Genomic DNA, 19,836 nt, shown 5'->3' with positions numbered 1-19,836 from the left:
CCATAGTCTTCCTGAAAAAAATTAAATTATAGGGGGAAAAAAAAATCCAGGTGGGTTGAAATACTTTTCATTCCAATTTCGCCTCTTAAAGCTACTTCAGCTGTCCATAAAATGGAAATTTCAGATGAGCTATTTTTGATTTTTTTTTTTTTTAAAAAAAGGGAACAGAGTGGCCGCTCTTTGGTGCCATCAAGATGTAACTGGCTTTGGAAAACTTCTCCATGTGGGATCATCCCTCCCCAGCCTGTGCAGGTGCCTGGGGCAGGGGGGGATTCACCCCCAAACCAACGCTCCGAGGCCAGGCCGGAATGCTGGTCCCTCCTGTGCTCCTGTGTCACCCTGACCGTGTCCCCAGCGCTGGGCAAGGTTTGGGAGCAGCACCCTGGGCTGGGTCCAGCCTCCCCGGGGAGCTTTGGGGCCTCTCTGCGGATGTTTGGGTGCAAAATCTGGGCGCTGCTTTGGGCATCTCAGTGCTGATGTGGGTGCAGCACCCTGACACAGCTCTGCTGCCCCCGGGGCTCTGGGGACCCTGTCCCGGCTGTGGGACCGGATGTCGGGGTGTCACAGAGGGTGTCACAGGGGGTGTCACAGGGCGGAGTCGGGGTCACCAGCTCACTCTCTCGCTGTTCCCATCTCTAATCCGGGCTCAGCGCCCCTGTCCCGGCTCAGCCCCGCGCGTTGAACTCGATGTTCCGAGCGCTCCTTCCCCACCCGGCCGATCCTGTGACCCCACGCCGCGTCCCCGATCCCCCCGCGCCTCAGTTTCCCCGCCGCTCCCCCCTTCCCCCAAGCCCACGGCTCCGCTGCGCGCCGGGGACCGAACGCGGCAGAAACCAATTAGCGCAGACATTAATGAGCAAAACGCGGGGGGGCCCCCGCAAAGAACAGCGGGGTGAGGGAGGGGGGAGAGGAGGCTCCAACCAGCGCGGGGACCCCCCTAAAAAAAAAAAAACCCCAAACCCACCCCCTTCCCCGAGGCAGCGGGGAGCGCGGGGCGGGGGGAGCGCGGCTCGGGCGGGGAAAGCGGCTGCACCTGCTTTAGAGGAACTATGGTAGGGCGGCCGGCGCCCGCCCCGCGCCGCCGCGCCCGCGCCGCCGCCGCGCCGAGCCGGACCTGAGCGCGGCCACGGCCCGGCCGGCCCCGGCTGCCCGCGCCCCCCGCTCCGCCGAGCCGCACGGAGCCCCCCATCCCCACGGCCGCCATGCCGCGCCGCCTCTGAGCTCCGGCCCCGCCGCGCCCGCCCCGTCGAAGTTTTGGGGAAGGTGCCGGTGCGGGGAGGGCTGTGCAGGGGTGGGGGGGTGGGGGGGGAAGGAGAAGGAGCGGCTCATGCCCGCCCCGGAGCCCGGCGCTCGGAGCGATCAGGTGGGTGAGAGCGGTGCGGGAGGGTCCGCGGGTGTTCCTCGAGGGAGGGAGCGAGGGGGGGTTACGGGGCGGGACCCCCCGGCAGGTGCGGGGGGCGCGGGTGGTGCCCGCCGTGTCCCCCCCGGCCGCCCCCGGCCGGGCCGTGCCCCGCGCTCGGCCGCGCCGCGCTCGGAAGTTTTGTTACGGCGCCCGGACAAAGGGAGCGGGGCCGGCGCTGGGGGAGCCGGGGGTGCGGGCGGGCCGGGGCTCGGCGGGGAGCTCCGGGGGCTGGGGGTGCGCGGTTCCCCGGGGGGTGCGGGGGGGTCGCCGCCCCGAGCGGCGCGGGGGTCGCGGTGCGTGCGGGGTGCGCGGCCCCGGGGCGGGCGCGGGGGTCGCCGCCGCCCCCGCTGCGTTTGGGCGGCGGGGAGGGGGGCGGGGGTCGCAGCCCCCTCGGCGAGGGGGGGTCGGGCCCCGGGAAAGTTGCGCTGCCGCCGGCACAGCCGCGCCGCCGGTGCCGGATCCGGACCCGCCTCCGCTCCGCCGCTTCGGGGGTCCCGCACCCCCCGAGGGGGCAGCGCACCGGGGTGTGTGTGGGGGGGGCCCGGCGGCCCCTGCCCCTGCAGCCGCCCCAGCGCTGCCTTTGTTGGTGCTTCCCATTTCCTCCCCATCTTTTCCTTTCTCTCCGGCAGTTTTGGTTTAATTCCGGCTGCTGGAGGGCTTTGGGTGGGTTTTTCCCCCCTTTTTTTTCCCCCTCTCCTCCATCACATTTGAACTCAGCCTCGACCCGCCGCTGCTTGGCCCCGGGGCTGTGATTCCCTCCTCGGAGAGAAATCCGTAAGTCTGCCCCAAGTTTTGCAATTCCTGGGAGAAGCAGCCGCCGCCGTCCCCGACAACCTGCAGCTCCCGCAGCGCCCTGGGAAAATCCAGCGCCGCGTCCAAACCCCTAACCCAGCCTGCAAGGTGAGGGAGAGGAGGACGAGGCACGGCTTCGGATGGAGCTGGAGAATATTCCCGAGAAGCCCGCGCAGGTTTGCATTCCGGAGGGGCCGACGGCAGCCGCTGCCCCGCGCCTCACCCGGGCTTGGCTTGGAAAGTTTGGGGGGTTCCGTGCGCCTTTGTTTGGACGGGCAGAGAGGTTCTGGGGGCGCTTTTCCAAGGATTTGGGGTGGGTGTCCCTAACCCGGACCGCGGGGAAGCTGCGGGCAGCGGCTGCCGCCGGTGATAACGCATTCGGGAAGAGTTTTTATTGCGGAGCGTCGTCTTCTGGGAGTTCCGAAATTCCCGGGCACACAGCGCGGGATCAGCCTGGAGCAGCCTCCGGCAACATCCCCTTCCCACCCCGGTGGCCGCCGCGGTTGCGATGCTCTCCCGGCGCTGGCAAAGTTCAGGGATTTCTATTCTTCCCGGCTCGGTGGGATAAACAAACGCGCCTCTGTCTGCTCGCCCCTCTCCGGGAGGAAAGGGCGCTCCGGGAAGTGCCGCGGATGGCTCTGGAGATTTCTCTGGGTGTAGGAAATGTGCTCGGGCTTGGCAGGCGCGTTCGGAGGTGTGGATGGGAGAGAACAAGTGGAGCGTAATCGGGTTTTCTTTTTCCATTCGGGAGCGGTGCTGGTTTCTCTTTTCCCCGTTTAAAACGCGAACAAGCCGAGGGCTGAGCGTCTCCCCCTCTCTCCCCACGGTGCACTTTTTAATACAAATTAAAAATGTGCCGAGGAGAAAGCGGGAATAATTCACAAACCTCACTTTCCCGGGAGTCGTGGTTGGGAAGTGCCCGCTCGGAAAACTTGCGATGAGATTATTATTATTATATTTTTTTTTCTGTTGCTCTTAATATAGTCCTGGAGGAATTTGTGTCCGAATTCCTGCCTGGGATCGCTCCTCAGCTTCAGGCAGCTCTTCCCTCCCCATCAGTTGATACCCCAAGATTTTCCTTTTCCTACCCTCCACCCCAACTTCCATCAGATTGAGACCTCACTTCTCCGCGAGCGTCGTAAAGCTGTGGGGCAGACAATAAAATTGTTATTAGTTTCTGTATTAAAAGGTTGGGTTGTTTTTAACCCAAACCAGAAGGAGGATTTACTTTTACAAATTTCTGCTGGCGTGTTAAAAAATTTACACTGGGGGGAATACGTTCCGTGGAGAGCGGGGATTTGATGTTAAATCAACCCAACATGTGGCTCACGCAGGCGGCGTGACCCGGTCCCGGGTGTCGGCAGGGATGTGTTCCCTTTCATGCCTCCCCATATCTTCCATGAAAACACAGCAAAGTCTCAGGCTTTTCCAAAATCTCAACTCTAAATTAAGGATTTTTAATTTTTTTTTTATTTTAATTGCCATCCCCACCTTAACGTGCATCAAAAATAAATCTAACAAGCTCCAGGAGCGGATGGGTGGAGGAAATAATCAGGTTTGGAAAAATGACTCCGCTCTCCCCATTTTTATTTAATTTTTTTTCTCCTTCAGGTCGTTTAAGTCAAACTGGGAAAGGGGAAAACGTGGAGGAGAAGGGGCAGAATTCCCTGAGCCAAAGCAGGGAGCTTTGTCAGGGCTGTGGAGCCCTGGGAGGCTCCGGCTTCTCCTGCCCTTTGTGGTGTGGGATTGGGGGCTGTGGAGAAGATCCCGGAGCCCTCTGCTCCCAAATAATGCTGGGAGCTGCTGCTCTGAGCCGCTCCCCGATTATTTGGATGTGTAATTTTAATTTAGTATTTATTGGGGGGTTGTTCTTTTTGTGGGTCTCTCCCATCCCAGAGCCCATTTTTGATGGGATTCTCCGTGTGGGGACTGGAGCGCGTCCGATCCCGGCCGGATCGAGCATCGCTCCGGAGGTAAAACATCAAACCCAAAGTGGCACTGCCGAGCTGCACAAAGTTGGATTTGATGAGGGGGGAAAAGTGCAGGAGAACGGGATCGGTGTGGAAAATCCCCCCCAAGCCCGGGATGTGTCGCCCAGCGGGGTCAGGGAGGGAGGAGGAGAGGGGTGGGCTGGGGGCTGCGGGCGGGGAGGGGGGAAAGGTTGAGCAAACGGAGCGAGGTGGAATAAAACGGATTAAAGTTGCTGCTGGGGGAGGTGGGGAAGGGGCTGGAGAACAGATAATACCCAAAATGTCTGTAAAAGCCGTGTCCAGCCCCTCTGTCCTGCCTGGAAACCAGGAGGTTTTACATCCCCTTTGGAAAGGCGAGAGCAGGGAGCGTTCGGAAAACGACACCAACAACACCAAAAGAAAAACAAAAAACAAAACCCCAGTGCAATGTATAAAATCAAGTGACACTAAAATATCTCCTCGGGCCCTCGGCCTTTCTCTCCTAATAACCCGGCAGGAATGCGAGTGCACTCAGTTGTGAAGTTGCTGCCCGGAGAGCCCGGGAGCTTTTCTTTTCCGCCGCTGGCTCGGGGGATGCTTTGAGCCTGCTGATGTTTGTGTCTCACTGTGGGGCTGGGGAGGGGCCGGGGGGCTCCGGCTTTCATGGTTTTCTCTCCTTTGATTTTATTTTATTTTTTTTTTCTTCCACACCCCCCCTCCTCCTCTTCCCTCCCCCCCATCCTTTTTTTTTTTTTTCCCCTCTTTTCTTGTCAGTCCGGCGGGGAGCGGGGCCGGAGGGGGAGAGCTGTGGGGCTGGGATTGCCTTTGTGGCAGCAAGGTGGGGGGCAAGGGGAACAGGCTCATTCTTCCCACCGGGGAAAGGCGGGAGGAGAAGCCCGGAGGTCCCTGGGTTTATAACTCATACACATTTATGGCTCCGTGCCTTTCCCCTCCGTGGTGGGGTTTAGGAGCCTGAAGGATTTGGGAAAATTCTCTTTTTTCGGGAAGGGAGAGCTGGGATGTTTTTTTTTTCCCCGTCATCCCCGTGGGTTTGAAGCCCAGCAGAGCGCTGGGATGGGGCTGGCAGGTGGGTCGGGGGTCTCCAGGGGTTGTTGCCCATTTCTGGGTGCAGGGGGGGGTCCCACCTCCTCCTCCAGGGCCACCCTGGGTTTTTCCTCCGCTCCCGAAATGACCCCGCTGCCGCCTCGGTGTCACCTGCCACTTCTGGAAGTGGCAACTCAAAATTTCCTGTCCCTTCCTCTTTGGTTTGCAGCTCCTCCAGCACGGGCAGGGGGGTTCTGCAGGGTGGGGAGCTCCGTGGGCATCTCCCCACAGAGGGATGAGCTCTGGTAGGGGACAGGGAAGGGAAAAAGGAGAAAATAAAACCACTCAGAGCTCGGAATTTCCATGTGTTTGCCTCAGAAGGTGTAAAAACCCTCCGTGAGCCACTCCTGGGTGCACCTGATTGAAACTCAGGGGGAGCAGCTGGCTTGGAGATAACCCCAGGGGCTGGGACATGGCCCTGCAGGGAGCTGGTGGCCCTTGGGGTGGCCCCAGAGCCCCCTGAGTGGCCGTGGGGCTGTGACCAGCACCGCTGGCTCCTGGGCCAGCGTAGGGCAAGGACTTGCACCCATTTTATCTCTTACAAAACCTCCCTGTGCTGCACCTTTTCAAGTCAAACAGAACTTGTAGATCAAGATGGGGCCGGGCACAGCTTGAAAAACTTCCTAATCTTTTTTTTTTTTTTTTCCCTCCCCCCTCTCCAAGTGTTTGGGAGATAAAATCCAGCCAAGACGCTGCTCGAGGGTTTGTTTTTGTTTTTTACGAACTTTTCCTAATTTAAACGGCTCTTGGCACGGCTCAGGCGAGGCTCCGGCATGAAACGCGTCGTGGTGCTCGGGCTGCCCGCGACAAAAATGTGTTTGGAAGTGGAATGGCATCAGGGAAAAGGGGGAGAGGAGAGGCTGGAGAAGCAGGAGAAGCAGGGGAGAGGGATTTATTTCCTCGGGATCCTGCTGGAGCAGGGATGAGCTGCAGGGAAGTCATTAAGAGATTCCTGTGCCACGGGCACGGGGTTGGCACCGCGATGCGCAGGGAAAGGAGCCCGGTGTGAGTCAGGATCCTTTCTCCTGGGGTTTATTTATTATTTTTTTTCTTTGGAAGGAAGAGCCAGGCTGTGTTTGCAGCTGCTGTGCCGAGGTCTGGCTGGGGTGGGGCGATCCGGTGCCGGCGTTCCCAGCCCCGGGTGCCGCTTCCCGGCGGCTCCCGTGCCCTGGCGAGTTGGCAGCAGCCGCTGGCAGCGTGTTCCGGCGGAAGCCTCCCTCCTCCTGGATCCTAGAGCCAGCTTGGCACCAAAAACAGGGGTTTTTTCCCTGGGAGAATAAGGAGCAGAGGGTGGATGTGGAGGAAATCTCACCGTGCTCCGCTCAGGGCTCCGCGCTGGGTTTGTCACAGGCAGGGGTCAGGGTGGTGAAATGATTTGGTGGAAGATTCATTTCAAAAGTGTGGAAAAGTGCACAAAAAAATTTAAGGTGGTAGAGAAGGAAGGAAATCCCACGCAGGGGGGGTGATTCAGAGGTGATTTGGAAGTGGTTTTTCTGTGCCTCAGTGGGAAAACTCCTCCAATGTGACCGGAGCTGGAATGGGAGATGGGGCTGGGGAGCTCCGGGATGGCCCTGGCCAAAGGAGGAGGAGGAGGAGGAAGCCGCAGTGGGATGGGTTTGTGCCCTGGGTGCTGTGCAGGTTGTGTTTGGCAGCTCGGGGAGATGCTGCTCCCGTTTCCTCAGCCGTGGATCCGGGATGAGCTCGCCCGGAGCAGGTGCCCGTGGAACAACGCCTTGGAGCAGCCCTTGGCCAGAGCTGGGGTTGTCCCCAGGGATTTCACTGCTCCAGGGCTGAGAAAGGCACACACACGGTGCCATTCCACGTTCCTGGCTGAGCATCCCGCTGCCAGCTCCGATCCCGAACGCTCCCACCCTTCCCGTGCTTTCTCCATGTCCTGCTTTATCCCACAACCTGTAGATTTTGGGTGAGTGATTTTTCTTTTCGCTGTTTATTGTGAGTCTGGGAGCCGGGGCCCTGCTGCAGCAGGATGTGGATGGGACCACCTGGGAGAAGCTGTCATGGATTGGGATAAAAGGGAGCAGTGGAGGAGAGCTCGGGGTTGGAGGCTCAGTGCAGAATACAAGGCCAGGATTGCGCTGTGGAGCGAGGGATGAGCGATTCCAGCAGTTCCCTCCCTCTGGAGGCCCCCGGGATTCGGATTCCTGCCTCTCCCGGGTGTCTGCCATGCCCAGGAGTGGGGAGGTGTCCCCAGAGCCTTCTGCTGGTGCTGCAGGGCTCCTGGAGCTGGCACCGGGCTCACGGCTCCGCCGGCGCTCCCATCCCGTGCCGGGATCACGGCACATCCCTTGGGATGGGGGATCCAGCACGGGGATCCCGCCCTGCCCACACGGTCCTGGAGCTGCCGGGAGGATGCTGCTGGAGCAGGAGTGTCCCCACAGCCTGCAGGGACCTGAGGCTGCCTCAGCTCCGGGGTTCTTCACCTCCAGCCCCTGGGAGAAGGGAGTGCCCGGCAGGGAATGACAGGGAATGACAGGGGACATCCCGGGGTGGGGGAAGGTGCCCCACTGCAGCCTCAGGAAAAGCTTTTGGAGCTCAGGGTGGTCACAACAGGGTTGGAGGAGCCACCCAGGAGGGGTGAGGGGACAACTTGTGGCAGGAAATACCTGGCAGAGCTGAAATTCCTCGTTGAGAATCCGGAGTTTTGGGCTGAACTGCGCCAGGATCCGGGCAGGAATATTGGATAGAGACCTTGTGCTGGACAGGGAGGAGAGCTCTCCTGTGTCCCCTCTGGTGCCACTCATCAGGCTGTGTCCCTTGAGCAGCTCTGTGCCCCCAGGAGGGTTTCAGGCACCTGGCAGGTTGCTCTTTCCTCCGGGGTGCTGCCAGGGCCGGCAGTGGGAGGGAGATTCCCTGGAGCGTGGGGTAACTTGGATTGGGAAGAGAAACACGGCATCGCTGGGCCTGTTAAAAACAGAGGAAGGGCAAAGAAAGGCATGGGGAGAAGTGTCCTGTAAGTTTTGAGGCAGGAAATGTTGATTTTGGAAATGTGCTGGGCCGGGCAGAGCTGCAAACCCCTGGATTTTTACCGAGGTGGACTTAGGTGAGATTATAAAGTCTGCAGCTTTGCCTTCCTCTGGGATTATTTCCTAAGAATTTACATTTCTCCTTTACACCCCAACCTGTTTTCCTGCGGCTTCCTGGATGGATTTTTATCCTGCATTTCTGCAGCAGGGTCCTGCTGGGATGGGGCTGGGTTTGTGGGTTTTGGGATGGGGTTGAGTTTGTGGGTTTTGGGATGGGGTTGGGTTGGTGGGTTTTGGGATGGGTTGGGTTTGTGGGTTTTGAGATGGGGCTGGTGGTGGGTTTTGGGATGGGGTTGGGTTGGTGGGTTTTGGGATGGGGCTGGGTTTGTGGGTTTTGGGATGGGGCTGGGTTTGTGGGTTTTGGGATGGGGCTGGGTTTGTGGGTTTGTCCCCTGCTGCCCTGCCCCACGCTCGGCCTGGGCTCTGCCCGAGCGTGGTTTGGGGGGCCAGGCTGCCACAGAAGTTCCCCATTAATGAATCAAACCCTCCAAATCGACAGGAATTCCTCATTTGGAGAACAGAATGGGCCCTTGTCACTGCTGGGTGGGTAAAGCTGGGGGTGAGGAGGAGGAGGGTGATGCTCCTGCCCATCCCATGGCTCCCAGTTTGTCTCAGTCTCTTGGAACTCACGGTTTGGGATTCTCATCCTCAGTTTTGTTCTGGGGTTCTCATCCTCAGTTCTGCCTCCGCAGCAGGACCCGTTCCTGTCCCTGTGACCCCAAAGCCCTCGGGGTTTGTAGGGGGTCTGCAGAGGGTCTGGGTTCAGCAGCAGAGCCCTTGTTCCCCCATGGAGGTGAAGGAGAGGAAGAATTGGGGTAGATCTCTGTAATTTTGGCTTTTTGTGCATGTTGGGGAAGGGACATTCCCTCAATGTGCTCTTGAGAAGAACAGGTGAAGGGAAATGTCCAAAAATCCTGCCTGGGAGAGGTGGGAGTGGGAGCATGCCAGAGAAACCCCGGGAAGGGATTTGGGGTGAGCTCTGCTCCCGTGGCACGGCACAACCTTCACTTCATCCCCTTTGTCCAGAGGGACAGAAGTGAAATTTGGGCTGGGATTGGGGTCTGACTTCCCCAAAGTCAAACCCAGAGGTGCAGGGTCCAGCTCAGCTCTTTCCCACTGGATCTCGGGGCTGGGCTCTGCATCCTCAGGGACGCTCGGGACCCTCCGGATGTGGCAGCACAGCCCTGTCAGGGTTATTCCCACTTCTCCTTCGAACCTGGGTTTTATTTATTAAAGGATACAGGGCAGGGCCTGTTCCCAAATCCCTTAGAGCCTTTCCCTTGATTCTGGTGGGCTCCCACTGAACAAATTCCACTTTTCCCTGGGAATTTGGAGCCAAATGTGGGTCAGAGTTTGGAGCTGTGGGAGCAGCCCCGTCCAGGGCTCAAACCCCTCCTTGTCCCTGCATCCTCAGGTTTTCTGCAGGCACCACGGGCTGTGGCTGGGAAGGAGGAATGCTGGAGTGATCCCAGGGCTGGGGGTTTCAAATACTCCCTGAGGAAGAGTCTGCTCCGTTTGGGAATGCAGTGGGAGCGAGTTTGGGGGGCGAGGGGGTGGTTTGGGGGTCGGTGCTGGCTGGTCCCTCGTGCTGCTGAATTTCCAGCTGTAAATTTGGGATGGAGCTCCGGGAGGAGGCAGGGCTGTCCCCATCCCTCTGGGAAAAGGATGGAGGGACAGCCCCGTGTCCCCTCAGAGGGGACTCACAGCTCCTTCCACTGCAGCCTGGTCCTTTCCGAGCGCCGTTGCAAACACTGGGAATCGTTCTGGGAATGAGCACAAATGGCTGGGTTTATTTGGAGGTTTGGAATAATTACTGGGAGCTGAAAACTCCTGACAGTGGGCAGGACAGTGCTGGGGCTGGAGGGGACATGAAGGACACGAGGCCAAGGATGTGGCTCGTGTCCCTGAGAGATTTGGTGTCCCCAGCTGTGTCCTCTTCACGTCTTGTCTGGTTCTGTGGCGTTGCCTTTCCTCACCAGACGTGATGATTTTTGGTCTGGGGACAACAGGGGACATCCCCTGGCTTGGTACCCTGCCTGTGACAGCCCCTGTGACACCATGTCCCACAGAGGGTGACCTCAGCACTCTGTGCCCACCCAGGGACAGTTTGGGGACAGTTCTGTGTGCCCCTGTCTCACAGGAGGTGCGGGAAGAGGATGTGAGCGGGTTTGTGGAGGAGCGGTGCCAGCGGGGGCTCGGGGGCCGTGCTCTGGGACAAAGGTGGCACCAGAGGGTGGGCACCCAGCCCCAGGTGGGCACCCAGCCCGAGGTGGGCACCCAGCCCCAGGTGGGCACCCTCACCTGTGACCCTGTGCCAGAGCCCTGGGCTGGGGGTTTTTGGGATCTCTTTTTAAAAAAGCAGCTTCCATTTGTCTGGTGGTGAGTCCTGCTCAGGCAGGGACACGTTGGAAGCCAGGTGGGCACCAGGGGCCTCGAGCCCCTCCTTGCCCCAGCACCCAAAGGTGCTCACAGGACTGCAGAGGGTGACAGCAGTTGGTGAATCATTGATTAATAATTTTAAGGGATGTGGGTTATTTTTAGGAGGGGTGGAGGGAGCCCAGTTGCTGGGAATAACCCCTGGGATTTGCAGGGCGCTGTGTGTCCCACGGCAGTGGGAACGTGCCCGGGGCTTCCTTGGCCACCAAACTGGAGCAGCAGCGGCCACCTGGGGGCCAGGAGTCCCTGAAGTCGGGCTTCAGGATCTCCCCATTGCCAGGAGGAAGCACTGCCTGGGATGAGCAGGGATTCAGGACACGGATTCACCTCCCCAGCTCTGTCCCAGTCCATGAAGCCGCTGCTGGATTTGGGAAGGTGCCGTGCCCTGAGCTGTGGGGCTGCCGGGGAGCCTGGATGGACCAGCACCGGCTGGGAATGCTCCGTGACCCCAGAGCGATGCTGTGGGACCAGATCCCTGCCCTGTGTGCCAGGCTGGCATCCAGAGGGACGCTGGAGCCACGGGAGAGGTTTGCTGCCATCGCTGCGGGATCCACCCGCGCCGGGCCGGGCGGCGCCTCCGGATTCCCCATGGAAGAGCCACAGAGGGGGACATTCCTGGTGGCTGGACGTGGCTCATGCAGGTGACACCGAGAAGGGGACCCCGGTGACCTTTTGACATCAGCACAGGCTCCTGGCGGGCAGCGCTTCCCGCAGCCGAGGGATGCTCCTGCCTCTCCTGCCAATGCCTCAGGTATCAAATGCAGCACCCACTGCCCTCCCTGGGCACCCAGCAGCGTTCCCAGGGCAGGGTCCCGGCACAGCCCTGCTGAAGACTTTCCAGATTTTAGCAAAGCGCTGGAGATTTTCCAAAATCTGCTTCCCAGATTTTTGCGAAGCGCCGGAGAAATCTCCGGGGTTATTCCCAGCCGAGCTGTCGGGAGCCGTGTTCGTCTGCGGGGCTGGGTCTGCCCCGTGGGGGTGGCAGGTGCCCAGAGGAACCAGGAGAAGCTGAGCCTGGCCGTGGAGAAGCCAAACTGTGCAGGAACAAAATCAGGGAAGCAGTTTGGGAGCTGCTGGGCTCCGGCAGGGCTGCGAGACGGAGCCGGCCTCGGGTCACGCTGATCAGGACGCGAAGGAAAATGGACTTCAGACCAGGAGTTTGGAAATGCTCAAGGATCGTTCTCCCCCTCCACTGCCTTTTTTCTTCTCCCTCCTCGTGAGCAGCATAATTTCTGGATGGAAACCAGGCCTCTTCCTGCACAGAAATGGGATTTGCCGTGGAAAGCGTCGGGGAGCGAATTAACCGGAGCCTTTTCTGGATGAATTTTTGCACAGACGTGACAGAGTCTGGGAAAACTTGTGGCATCCGAGTTCCTCCCTCCTGCTCCATAGGTACCATGCCTGTTTTATCGTCCCCTCTGGATTGTTTGAAGGCCAGGAGAGACTTTTAGCAACTTCCATTCTGACTTGCACAAACTCGGCTGGAGGATTTTGCTCGGGGTGGGACGTGGGAAGCCGAGTCCCGGCCCTGGCATCGCTCCTCATCCCATTCCAGAATGTCCCTCACCTGCTCCAGGGCGTTTCTTCCTCTTTGCTCCATCCTTGCCCTTTGCAGCCTCTCCTGAGGGGACGGGACTGGGGCAGCTCCTGGAATTTGGGGTTTATTTGGATTTCAGAGCTTCCCCCATCGCTCCCCTTTTCCGGGAGCTTTCGCCTTCCCAGGGATTGAGTCAGGACATTTTCCCTGCTCTTCCTCACTCCCACAGCGCAGTGTCCTTCATGCCTCCATCACAGAGGAAGGTCCCTCCTCTTCCTCAGGTGTCCCAGGCTCTGGAGGGCGGCTGTGGGGCCATCCTGGCTGCGGGGCACGGAGGAGGCTCTGCCTGGAGCGTTCCGTGTGCCCCGGGTGGGATGCGGGCTCTGGTGCCGGCGGGATGCTCCAGCAGGAATTCCAGGCGGGATTTCCACCACGGGGATGTGTCCCTGCTGTGTGAGTGTGAGCCGGGCTCTGGGCGTGTGGGAGAGGCTTGAACCAAGCCTGGATTTACAGGGAGATGCTGGAAAAACCTTTGGAAAACTGGTGTGGGTGAGGCCGTGTTGGCTGCAGCTCTGTCCCACACCAGCGATGGGAGCTGCTGGGAATTATTTTAATGGGATTTGGGGGTGGATTGTGCTGAAAACCTCATCCCAAATCCCAAAACCCTCATCCCGTGTGGAAGCTCAGAGTTCTCAGAGTTGTGCGTGGTGGGAATTTCACATTATCCCGCGGGTTTAGGGTTTTTTTTTTCCCTGGAGTTTGGAGGGTTATTTTTCTTTTTTATTTTGTTCCCTCTATCTTTTTCCCCACCCTCTTCATTATCATTTTTGTTAATTAGATTGTGCTGGGGAACTGTCTCTATTCAAAAGCAAAAAGCTCCGAGATGCGTTTTTCCGAGTGCGGCTGCGTTCCGGGGCTGGCAGAAGGACGGGGAGGGGGAGAGCAAAGATGCTTGAAAGAAATACAATTTTTTTAAAAAATAATTTCTTCATAAAGCTCTTTAAAAAGAAAACCCTGGGCCCCCTTCCCCCACCACGGCCACCTCCCCTCTTTCCCCCCCCCCCTAATTAAACGATTTGAATTTCCACGTTAACCGCTTGGTGCTTCCTCGGCGCCTCAGATGATTAGAAAGGGATATTCATTTATGCCTTTTAAACGCCGCCCCGATTAAAATCAGAGAGATTTTTTCCTTCATCAAAATCTAACATCCTTGAAAAATTAATTTGATGCCTCTTGTTATCAATTAATTGAATCTCGTTGGGAGAGAGGCTCGTGCGGCGGGTGGTTGGAGCCGGCCCTTCTGTTCTTAGTTGCTTTCCCCCCTCTCCGCTCCCTTCCGCTGCTTCCAAACACTGGGACATTATAAAACTCGGCCTTTTCTCTTTTTTTTTATTTTAAATATATTATTTTTACTCATCTCATAAAATAAAATAAATGAATAAAACTTGCTCTCTCTCCCCGCCCTCCTCCATTCCCCTCGAGTTCCTCTCGGATGAAAGACCCTTTTTTTCCTTTCCTTTCTCTCATCCCTCTTTCCTATAACTTCCGAGAAAGGGGGAGAAAGAAAGAAAAGTTGGGGCTTTTTAGCAATTTCTCGGCGGCCAAGGTCCGTCTTTCTTCCTTTCTTTTAACGGGGGATATTGGATATTTCATTTGAATCTCCCTTTTTTCAATTAAAAGTGCCCCGTTCCTTCTCTTCCAGCTTCATTCTCCTGCTCTGGCTCGGCAGCCGGAGAAGCGATTTTCCTTTCTTTAATATTTCAGCTCTTCCCCTGAGACGGGCTGCCTGCCTTATTTTTTTTTTTTAATAGACTTTTTCTCCCTCTATTAAACTTTTCCAATCTTCGTCCCTTGATTTTTTTTTTCCCTTTCCCACCTCTTTAAACAAAAAAAAAAAAGAAAACAGAGAGGAAAAGTTATAAAATGGGAAGAACTGGGTCATTCAGGAAGTTATTGAAATAACTTCAAAATTAGGCTTCACTTTCACTCTCCTTGGAGTGGTTCTGCCTTTGGATCCAGGCTCTTCCCTGGTGGCTCTGTTGTTGATTTCCAGTTGGGAATTTGGGGTTGGAGGCTTGGGAGATGACCCGGGTGAGGGCAGAGAGGTGGTTTTGGTTTTCGTGGAGGGAAGGATCTGGGGTGGGGATTTGATGGAGGTGTCCCATCCAAGGACTCCTCAGGGATGGGGAGGAGATGTGTCCCCCCATGGTGGTGCCCTCAGGGGTGATTTGGTGTCAGGACCCCGGTGTCACATCCCCTGTGCCCTGCACTGTCCCCTCACTTCGTGTGCCCAGCTGGATTTGGGATCCTGCAGGTGAGAGGCGCTTCCAGCCCGGCCTGTCCTCGCTGGGGGGCCTCTCCTGCTCCTGTGTGGGGTCACCGAGGATTTTGGGGGAGAGGGTGACCTTGTTCCTGTGCACACAGGGAGTGTTTTGGGATGTTTAAATTCCCATTTGGATCGTGTTGGGCAGAAGTGCAGGTTTTTAGGGGATGCAGGGCTGGACCTGGCACTGTGGTGGCTGATGGAGCTCCACGGGGGCTTCCTGGATTTTGGGGTGTGTCCCTGGCCTTGGGAATCCTGCAGGATTTGGGTGCTGGGCCTGCACCCCAAATTTATGGGACAGAGGTGCTGGGCTGCATCCTGGTGTGGTGGGACAGCAGGTACTGATCTGACATCCCAACCTCATGGGACCAGACCTGCATCCCAGTCTGATGGGACAGCAACTGGACCTGTGTCCCAGTCTGATGGGACAGCAACTGGACCTGCATCCCAGACTGATGGGACAGGAACTGGATCTGCATCCCAGACTGAGGGACAGGAACTGGACCTGCATCCCAGACTGATGGGACAGCAACTGGACCTGCATCCCAGACTGATGGGACAGCAACTGGACCTGTGTCCCAACCTCATGGTACAGGAACTGGATCTGCATCCCAGACTGATGGGACAGGAACTGGACCTGCATCCCAGACTGATGGGGCACTGGTACCAAACCTTTATGCTGACCCACTGAGGCATGGCTACAAAACCTGCATCCCCACCTGATGGGACACCAGGTGCTGGTCCTGCATCCCAACCTGATGGGACACAAGTTCTGGATCTACATCCCAACCCACCAGGACATGGGTACTGCTCCTGCATCCCAACCTGATGGGACACAGGTTCTGGATCTACATCCCAGCCTGATGGGACACAGGTTCTGGATTTACATTCCAACCTGATGGGACACAGGTTCTGGATTTACATCCCAACCCACCAGGACGTGGGTGCTGGTCCTGCTTCCCAACCTGATGGGACATGGACACCAGACCTACATCCTGACATGATGGGACATAGATACCAGACCTTCATCCCCACCTGATGGGACACCAGGTGCTGGTCCTGCATCCCAGCCTGGTGGGACATGGACACCAGACCTGCATCCCAGACTAAAGGGACGTGGGTACCAAATCCTCATCCTGGGTCAATGGGAGGTGGTACCAGACCTGCATCCCGACCTGTTGGGACACGGGTACCAAACCTGCATCCCGGCCCACCAGGATGCTCCATCACCCCAGCAGTGACCCGTGGTGGGTGCAGAGACCACCAGCACCCATCGGGGGCTGCCCCGCTCAGGGTCCCCACATGTGGTGGCTCCGGAGCAGCGAGGTGGGAGCCCCGTGCTCCACGTCACTATTTAATTAGATGTCCCTGATTAACAAAACTTGGCGTTCGGGCTTCCTCCTGCCCTCATCTTTCCTGGCTCCGAATCAATGGCTTTGATATGCTAATTAGGGAGTAATTTAATTTCAAAAGGCCGCAATTAACAAGGGTGTTGTGGACATGCTGTAGTTAAGCGGCGTAATCTAATTTGCATTAGTAACAAGCAGGGACTAATTAGAAGCTTAATTAGACACTTAGACGGCTCTTGTGTTTACTTTCTTAATGAGATGGAGTGGGGTTCCTTTTTTTTTTTTAATCTTTTCAAGAGCACAGCGAGGGAAGCCAGGATGGAGCAGCAGCCCCGGTGCCCCGCACGTGCTCCAGGATGGAGCAGCAACACCGGCCTGGCCACCTCCAGCCAGTCCCACACCCACCCTGGGAGGGGTTTTGTGTTCCTCGAAGCTTGGCAGGGAATGGGAGAGGTGCCAGGAGGGCATTGGTGTCTCTGGGATGCCCCGTGTGGGGTGGGCACGGGATCTCCTGTGAGGCTGGCTGCACTTGGGGCAGCTCCGAGGTTTTGGAGATGCAGGTGGGGCTCGGCAGGAGCACATGAACAATCCCAGGACTTTCCATGTTGGAGTCCTCGTGCTCCAGCTCTCTGAGTGAGCTGATCCCCAAATTTTGGGGGGAGGAGAACCTCGCTGTGGCTGTCTCTGCTTGCAGAGCAGCAAAGGCTCCTCGCTGCCCGCCAGTCCCTGGTGTGTGGCTGGGCTGTCACCGAGGCAGGTGAGAAGAGCCAGGGGGTGAAGGTGAAGTGCCAGAGGTTGGCTCTTCCCAAAGAAGTTGCTGGGAGCGAGATGAAAGTGGGAGATGAAAGTGCCCAGAGGTGAGATCCCATTAAAGCGGTGCCTGGGCTTAGCCGGTCCCTGGTTCCTTAAATATCTTCTAATTTACAGTAATGCTCCGGATTCATCTCAGCTCCCCCAGACTTTTATTTTAATCCCCTTTCCACATTTCCATGTGTTTATGTGTTAATTAAAGGGTAAAAAGCCACTCTCGAAGCAATCCCGGGCTGCTGCTTCTCTTCCAGCCGAAGCCTTTTAGGATTAGCAGCCGCTTCCTAAAGCCTCGCGGTGCCGGAGCAGGACGGGCAGGTTGCTCAACTTTCCGTAGCTGGGAGCAGATCCAGTGCCTGGGATTCAGCTTTCCTGAGCCCTCTTCTCCTTCCAGCTGTGCAGAGGAGCATCCTGCAGATTTCCAAGGGTTTTGGGGGGATTTGCTGGGTCTTTGCTCCTTCAGGATTTGCCAAGTCTTTGCACCTTCAGGATTTGCCGGTACCCAGGGGAGAGGAAAATCTGGCCCAGCCTCTCCTCCACGCCCTGGCGAGGCTGGAGCTGGGAGGAAGGCTCTGGAATACTCCTTTGGGACTGGGATGTGGTGGGAAGGGTGGAAACAACCTCCGGAAGGTCTCAGTGTCAGTTTGTGTCATGTCACCTGTGCTGTCCCAGCTCGTGGAGATGTGGTGGGAGACTTTCCCTAGCGGTGTTTCCTGCTGTTTGTACTCATCCCTCCCTCCTGGGTGATGGATTGGGAGATGTTGGAGTTTGTGGGCAGGGTCACTCACGGTTGTCAGGGTTTGGGACTCGAGGACAGGGACAGCAGGGTCTGTGACACTGCGTCTGTGCGTGGCCCACAAAGGGCAGCCCAAAATTACAGAGCTGCCGAGGATAATGAAAAATGGGGAAAGCTGCTGAAATTGGTGTTGGGGCAGTGGTTTCTGAGGAGCTCGTGGTGTTGCTGTGGCTGTTCCAGCAGGTCCTGGCTGCTGGGAAATGCCATTGAATTTCTGTGTCCATGGAATCAGGTGGAGCAGCAGCATCGCTTCGGACGGGTCTGGATGACCCCAAATTCCTTGGGAGCTTTTTGTGGGTGGAAATCCCTGCTCCATCCGCTCTTGCTGCTCCTAAAAATCCCCCATCCATCGCTTGGAGTCCGTGGTTTTGGTCACCTCCATGTTCATCCTGCCCTTCTGGAAGGCTCCGTGGCCGTGCCAGGCTCCCTGGCGGGGCACACGCGTGGTGTTCCCACGGGAATCGCGACATGCAGTGGGAGCTCCAGCCCCTCCCTCCCAGCCAAGCTCCGGGCATCCATCAGCCTGTTAATTGCGCTAATTAGAGAGTGCGGAGGTGTTAATTGGAAAACCGTGGGATCGTGCGTGTTTGCGGGAGGGATGGATGTCAATAAAGCGGGATTGATGACTGGGACGGCGCAGGTTAGCGGCGAGTCGGGGGATGTCAAGGAAATGTTACTGCTCAGATGAAGCAATTGTTAATTAAAAGCCACGGTAATTAATACACCCTCGTTGCCATATGGTCCTGCTGAAGGCAGGGGGATTCGTTGCTCCGTTTGTAATTCTCCGTTTCCTTCCCTTTGTCCTGTGGAAGGTGCGTGGTTGGATAAAAGGGGGGAACAAAAAAGGCAGAGCGCTGGTTCAGCGGCGGAGCTCGGGAGTCTGAAATGGTAATTAATGGTAATTAACGATCCATTTGTGCAGCTTCTGTTGCTGTTGCCGTTGGAGGGGGCTCCTCCCTCCCCTTTTAACCAAGCCCACCCTCTCCCGCTGGCTGTGGGTGTTGTTGGATCTGCCTGGGGGAAGGTCTGATCCTGCCGAGCCCCTCCGGATGCCGTGCGGAGAATCCCTGCAAGGCTGCTCGTGTTTGAACTGCGGGGGATGAGCAGCAGGAGCTGCGGTGCTGCAGGGCTGCACGTGTGCTCCTGCATCCTTCAGCTCTTCCCACTCATCCCGGAGCCGTCCTGGCTGGAAAAGTGCTTGTTCCTAATTTAAATACGCTTTATAACCTCGCAGACACCGGCTTCGTTTTTATTTTTTTCTTTCCCCCCTTTTTATTTTTTTTTTCTTCAAGGTTTTGCAAAACTTTTTATAGGAATGGAAATATTTCCATTATTATGATGATGGCTTTCTTTTATGACTTCCCTCGCAGCGTTGTTGGGATCCCAGACGCTCCAGCATCCCGGAGGGGTTTGGGAACGGGAAGTGGAGTTTTACAGGGCTTGGAGAGGGAACTCAGCTGGCCCGGTGTCCCCAGCTCCGGGAATCACCCGGGCTGCAGGAATCTGCTCCAGCATCCCGCCTCTGGCAGGGGCTGGAACCACCAGAGCGAGCCCACGGCTCCTCCACCAGCAGAGATTTCCTCCTAATTCCCAACAGTTAAACTCCAGTTTATGCCCAAAGCCAGGAAAGTTTTATATCCTTTCCAAAACCATTTTTTTCCCTTTTTTTTGGCCTTTTTTAATGCTTCCTGTTGTAACTCTGGATATTCCTGTTCTCCGTGTAAAAGTCAAATCCCTGCTTGAATCCTGACGAGTTTCTGGCCCTGGTGATGCCGTTCGAGTGTTGGACATGAAGCGTTCCCCGTGGGGCCTTGTGGATTTCAGAGGGAAAATGGGAATAGGAACAGCAATAATTCCAAATTTCTGAACTTGAATCACTGAAAGTCAAAGTGGGGAAGGAAAAAATGTAGTTTTAAGGCAAAAGGTGAGGGGTTTATTCTGGATTTTTGCATCCTGTGAGCATCCCATCCTTGGGAAGCTGCTCCAACCACGCCGTGCTCCAACCAACCCCAAATCCCAGTAATCCCCTTAACCTTGAGCTGTCCCACAGCCACCGGTGTGTCACCCCCAGAGCCCTGGGACAGTGGGAGGGAGCCAGGAGCTCCCCTTGGGAATGGATGTCACTCATATCCCCTGCGGAAATGACTTTTGAAATGCAGATAATCTCCAACATGCAAATGAGCAGCTCGCTGCTCCCTGTTTAATATGAATGATCAGCCCCTGAATAGCGATTATTACACGCCACATTTCAGCAATTATGTTGTTCCTGGTTTGTCTCGCTGCCTTTTGGGGTGTGG

General features: G+C 56.9%; 1 protein-coding gene across 6 annotated transcripts in view; it reads left to right on the top strand.

Annotated features, from left to right (window-relative positions):
* Positions 1-1,278: 1,278 nt before the first annotated feature.
* Positions 1,279-19,836, top strand: part of FOXP4 (forkhead box P4) — a 61,288-nt gene continuing 42,730 nt past the window's right edge. For 3 of the 6 annotated variants that reach the window (XR_010082933.1, XR_010082932.1, XM_063418545.1), the window contains exon 1: positions 2,052-2,370. The gene's annotated coding sequence lies outside the window, so the exon portion shown is untranslated. Of the gene's footprint in view, positions 1,364-2,051; positions 2,371-11,626; positions 12,120-19,836 lie in introns of those variants that run through there. The other 3 variants (XM_063418546.1, XM_063418548.1, XM_063418547.1) reach the window with 3 other exon arrangements.

This window comes from Prinia subflava, chromosome 23, assembly GCF_021018805.1.
Source record: "Prinia subflava isolate CZ2003 ecotype Zambia chromosome 23, Cam_Psub_1.2, whole genome shotgun sequence".
Classification (NCBI taxonomy): domain Eukaryota; kingdom Metazoa; phylum Chordata; class Aves; order Passeriformes; family Cisticolidae; genus Prinia; species Prinia subflava.
The sequence above is the reverse complement of the archived record's forward strand: the minus strand, read 5'-3'. Positions and strand labels throughout refer to the sequence as shown.